Below are 6,218 nucleotides of genomic sequence, written 5' to 3' on the forward strand. Positions count from 1 at the left end.
TTGAATTCTGGAGACCAGTTAGTGGGGCAGAAGACACAGGGTTGAGGTGATGGCAAGTGGAAGGAAGGGGATACATCCTAAAGGCAGAGTTCAAGGTCCGTGCCAATGGCTTTGGATGTGGAGATGAGGCAATAAGGCTTATGTAGGCATGCTCCACAAACTGGTAGGCTTGGTGTTCTAAGAATCTATGAGCACAAGGGAACAAGGATGTCTCAGGAAGAAGTCATCTGGTGGGAGAAGATGCTAGGATGTGGTAGACACACCCTATAATGACCTCCTCTCCGCAAATGAGTCGCCTTTGATCCCCTCCCCCTGGGAGTGAGCAGACATGGGCTTTGCTTCTAAACAATAGAACACGGTAAAAGCTACAAATGTCTTGCCCGTGAGTGCATTACATTGTGTGAGACTTCATTTGATCAGAATAGAGGGAGGCCCATGGAGAGTGAGGGCCATGTGGCAGGAAACTATGGGCAACCTCGAAGACCTGAGGCAGCCTCCAGGCAGGAGCCATGGAAGATGGGGCTCTCAGTTACAGAGCCACAGGAACGTGAGTTCTGCCCACAACATCAGTAACTCTGGGACTGGATTCCTCTTTGGTCTGGCCTCAAGAAGACACCATCCAATTGGCACCTTGATTAGACTCTGAGCGGAAGTCCCAGCTAAGCTAGGTAAGCCACAGAGCCTTGGCCCTCCAAGGAGTGGGCGAGTCACAATTCAGCACAAGATGGGTCACAAAGGTTGGTCTCCCGGCCCAGCCCAGCCACCACTGGACTCCGTAAGTGACAGGAGGGCAAAGAGGAAATGGGGAGGGAGTGAAGCTATTAATCAAAGTGGAAAGAGTTGTTTGAGAGTCATTCCTCTGTGCTGTGCTGCACAAACAGTATAGCTGGCATCCTGGGGGCTCCAGGGCACCAAGAAGGGCCTGTGAACCTGGGGGACACAGAAGAAAAAGGCAGCAGTGATGTGGCCAGTGGAGATGTCACCAGCGTCCTCAGTGCCTAGTTCCCAAAGGGAGAGGTATGAGCTGCACTTCACTGAAAAGATAGTGACTACCTCCCTGGGGGTGGTGCTCGGGGAGATGGAATCAAAGCAAAGTATACATGATAAATGAGGATATCAAAGTGCACCTGGACAGCCAAGCAACCAGAGGTAACTGGTTTATTAAATGAATTGGATTCAACGCAGTGTAAACAGGACGCAATTTTATTTATTTTTCCTGACCACTTTCTTCAAGCAAACTGCAGAGAATCCTTTGTCCCACTGCCTTTCTGGGTATTAGAAGAATTGCATTTGAGGGATTAAAATGTTTCCTATTTCTCTAGGCAAATGCAGAAACTAGACTGGTCTTCACATAATGTTCTCAAGCTCTCAAGGCTCCTTGGCAGGTTCTCCAGGAATCTCTCCACACTCGGCTTCACAGCTGCACAGAAGCATCTGTCTTTTCCTGAGTTCAAACATCATCTTCTGCAGATGGGAGATCAAAATGGTCTCACCTCTGGCACTCAACCACAGCTCCATGAATGGTTTGGGCTCTTCCCACAAAACACCTCGACAAGAGGGAAAATTCTCCCTACTCCAGACTCACTGCTCTTAGAGATTCCCTGCAAAGGGCTGTGTTTAATAAATCAGTGATTTTGTTTGGAAAATTGTTTTAAAGGTTTTTTCGTCTCTGATCATCCTTGGACATAACTATGTTTGAAAAATTGGTCACCAATGTTTTAGTACAATTTCTTCCTAACGTTCCAATATTCAGTCAACTTGGGAAGAAAAACAGAAACTTGACTTCTGTACCCCACAAGGGAGAAGAGCAGTGTTAGATTCCAGTCTGCCAGACTTTCCTGAGCAACAGAGCTCACAGTTTCCCATGGAAGGCTGAATATTTATACAAGAAATAGCTAATAAATATCACAAATGACAATTTTCAAAGAGTAGGCTGTCAAGAACGTGGGAGCAAGAAGTCAGTTGGTTTTAGAACTAGATCATGTCCTATAAATTATCTACTTAATAGAAAATGCTAAGTACATATCTCAGACATCCCTGAGAGAAATAATGGAGTACACAAAAAATTTAATGTGACTCGCTCATTTCATTTAAAAAAATGAAATAGCAGTAGTCAGGGTCTCTATTTGACCATTATGAAAGTTTAGTGGAAAATGTATCTATAAATAATTTTAAGTAAGAAATCAGTTAAGACAGTGTCAAATACTACTTAGCTGCATGAAAATAGCAAAAAACAAAAATAAATTATTTAGTTTTCACTATCTCTCTACCTGGATAAGCAGAACACAAAGCCACCAAATTGACAGATTCTGAGCTACTCATTACAAATTCAGAATAAGACAGCATATCTGATACCTATTTTGATGATAGTTGAAAAGATACTGGCCAACCTTCCTCAAAAGAAAAGAAGATTCATTCATCTTTGCTGATTTTCTGATCAAGCTAACATGTGCATTTTAGCTCATTTTGATTCATATCCTGTAGTAAAGAGATTTGAGTTTTTCCTCAATGATCATAAATAAGAATTGTGTCTTATTTCTAGAGCAAATCTGTGTAAGAAAGTGTCTCAAAACTGTCCCATCACAAGCTCAGATATCTCTTTACTTTCATGCTCTCTTCAATGTTTACTTTTCATCATTCTGTTCTTGAGCATTCCAATAATGCAATAACTGTACTGCGATACCACAAAGAAAAAAATTGTATTGAAATACAGTCAGCTCACAATGTTGTGTCACTTTCTGGTGTACAGCATAATGTTTCAGTCACACATATACATACATACATTCCTTTTCATATTCTTTTTCAATATAGATTATTATAAGATATTGAATATAGTTCCCTGTGCTCTACAGTATGGCTTTGTTGTTCATCTCTTTTATATTTAGTAATTAATATCTGCAAATCCCAAGTTCCCCACTTATTCCTTCCCCCCTTTCCCTCCTAACAACCATAAGTTGGAGTCAACTGTGAATGGAGACTCTTATCTAAGTCTACTTAAGAAGAGAATGCAGAGGATCAAGAGGTAGGGTTGGGCCATCAAATCGTGTTTGGCACCTCAAAATACTGTCTCATGTCATCTGTGTTCTCTACCCTGAACGTACCCCACTGCCCAACCCTCTCGGGTTGAGTGAACCATCTGGGCTTCTGTTTCTAGGCTCATAGATCATTGGTGATGTACTCCCATCACTTAGCCCAGTGTCTGGCCCTAGTGGATATCCACCAAATGTTTCTTGAATAAATAAATAGATGAATAAATAAAGTTTTGCTCCTCCAGAAGAGGATTTGCATCTAGAAGGCTTGGAATAAGATACCTAGGGTTGAGTCGTGTCACCTCAGCACCCCAAAGTCCTTATCTGCAAAGTAAGTATAATACTGACGTTTCTACCAAATCATTGAGCTACTGTTGAAGAGATGAGATACTCAGGTGAGAAAAGGAGATACTTTGCAAATTATTTAGTGGTATATAATGATGAGTTGTTTGTAGAATATTAACTTTATGTATGCTGAACCATTGGCTGAAAGTCATTGGCTGGAAGCTCATGGGAAATGTGGTCTGGATGCAAGCAGGGCAATGGTTTTCAGAGCCCAGACCACACAGAACAGCAGCTGGGACTCTTGGCTAATTAAACTCCATGCAGTTGAAAATCAGAAGGCACATTCTCACGGCCATCAAATTTATGACAAGTACCTACTGTTGCTTTTAACTTATCACTATGGGCCCACAGAATTAGTTTGTTGGGATGGCTGAATGTTTCAGGGGAGAGGTGAACATAATGAGACCACAGTTTAAACCTAACATGCTTTTAGCCGGCAATTCCAGAGTGACGCTGAATTTCCTTAAAAATAATTTTCTTTCGCAAAGGTTGAAGTTTTGATCCAAACCATTCCACGCATACTCCTTATTTATAGTCACTTGTTTTTGCAATGATTGTGCCACAAAAATATATTACTGGCATTGATCTGTCTTGCCACAAGAACCCAAGAATAGACCACAATAGACACAATGATTTAAGAGTAGAATGTAAAATACTTGGCAGAACTAATTCCATTGGCTTTAGGTAGTACCAAGAGCTAGATTCCTCCTTGTAAATCTCCTATGGAATAGAAAATGCCAAATATTTAATAGTTTAAGGTATCCAAAAGGAAAAGTTGGAAATTTATGGGGAAAAAAATGTGTGGTAAAGTTTTTGAAGTCGGCTCTGGGAGAATCTGTGATTAACATTCCGATAAAACTGGTCCACATCTCCTAACCTTCCAGTCATTGAAATAGCAGCACCTTGGGGAGGGAATTGCCTGATGCTTCAAGGTGAAGCTGACTCTCAGGTTTATTGCCGGTGTGGGCACACGGATAGAGCACAGCCCAACCAGTTTCATGTACTGCCTTTTCACAGAGCATCTCTAACGGAAATCTGTACCAGCTTGACCTGAAACCCCAAGTCATACCTGAACAGAAGAGAGAAAGAAGAAATGAGAAGAGGACCGATAAATGACATAGGGTTGCCCTCCCAACATCCTCCCAAGTTGCCAGAAAGATGGCAATCTGAACTGCAACCAGGACGTGCTTATTTCAACCATCCCCCGCAAAAAGGAAGAGCAAGTCAAAGCATCGGCAAAATGGCTCCAATATGGTAATGCTATTCCGCATTAAGCAGCTCAGACAAGGACTTGTTTGTAACCAGTCAAATTTAGAAAAGACTAAACCTTTCATTTCCTTTTTTCCTTCTTGATGACAGCGGTTCCTTCTTCCTGAAGGCACTGACTTGAGTTCTCATCTTCTTTCTGTGCCTTCTTTATACGAAAGAATTCTCATTAAAAAATGAAATCAATGAAAAATCTCAAGCCATGCCACTTAATTCCCCCTCAATAGAACCCCTACATTTGGAAAAGAAAAAGAAAGAAGAAAGGGGAAAAATGGGGAAAAAAGAATGAAAAGAAGACAGAAGGAAAGAAAAAGAAAGGAAGGAAGGATGGATGGATGGATGGTCAGAAAGAAGGAAAGAAAGAAGGAAGGGGAAAAAAAAGAAAAGAAAAGCTGCTTTTTAAAAACTTCAAGTATTTATACCACTTTGTTTTTCATTCGCACGAGGGAAATAACAAGAGGTCCTCTGATGAATGTTGCAGATCGCCATGGTTACGGTTCAGAGATGCGGCAAAAAGCAATTATGGTGGAACAGAAGAAAGAAATGCACCTCTTTGTCAGAATTTCATAACAGCTGTAATAACACTAGAGCACCCAAATGAATGTAAAATAACTGAAATATTGTGGCATGTTAAATGCCAGCACATTAAAAAATTGTATTTCAATGTCACATTGTTTAAAACGACAGGAAGCATTAATTCCAGCTGCACCAAGGAGCTTGTTAAGAGATACAGGGTGGGGGGTGTAATCCAGCATCTACATAGGGGGGATACTTCCACACGATGTATGAAACACAATACTGTTTGGAGAGGGGAGAGAAAAAAAAACAGGACTGTAAAAGAGCAGATTTAATCTGATATTCAGAATTAGTTCTTTTATACATTATTGAAGTAAGCCCCTCACCCCTGCCAAACCTTTACATCATTAATCACCTAATGTTTCCTTGCACCGGGAGCCCCAAATATTTATATGAATTAAAAGTTTTCCTGCAGAGGAACGTTATACCCATTTTACAGTAGAACTAAATGAGGCAGTGATGCCCAGGTGACTGTTTATACTTCCTCCTTAGGCGCTGGATATGAGAACGAAGTCTTCTGCAAAGAGCAGAGTTTAGGGATGCCTTTGGTTTCCAGTGAGGAGGGAATTCTCTTTCATCTTGAATAGAATCCTGGTTTTAAAACGTTAGTGACAAAAGATGTAGGAGCTAACAGTTATGCAAAACCATCCCTCTAGTTACAATTCTTCAAATATCATTCCCCTTAGAGTGAAAAAAATAAATAAATGAGACATCCCTCAGCCACAAATATAGATCGCTCTGCTCTTCTGACACTCAGCCTCTAGCTAGAACCTGTGCTCACTTCCCAGCTCAGATATGGTCCCAAGAAGCAATTCAAAATGCACCATGAGCAAAGCCTTAGATCTCAGCAGCCAATAAGATGGATATGATGGATCGTCTCAATGGTCCAGTCACTCTAGCAATGCCTGTGGTCCCTTACGATATTAACTGGGCTAGAAGACAAGCAGTTGTCAACAGGATCAGTGCGAAGTAACCTTCGCCACGGAGAAAATATGACTCTTA

General features: G+C 41.2%; 1 long non-coding RNA gene across 1 annotated transcript; it reads left to right on the top strand.

Moving 5' to 3' along the window:
• Window positions 1-779: 779 nt before the first annotated feature.
• On the top strand, window positions 780-1,646 carry LOC140689827 (uncharacterized). The gene is made up of 2 exons (XR_012064959.1): window positions 780-1,017; window positions 1,323-1,646. It is a non-coding gene; the product is annotated as an uncharacterized lncRNA (long non-coding RNA).
• Window positions 1,647-6,218: the final 4,572 nt, after the last annotated feature.

Source organism: Vicugna pacos, chromosome 27, assembly GCF_048564905.1.
Source record: "Vicugna pacos chromosome 27, VicPac4, whole genome shotgun sequence".
Lineage (NCBI taxonomy): Eukaryota > Metazoa > Chordata > Mammalia > Artiodactyla > Camelidae > Vicugna > Vicugna pacos.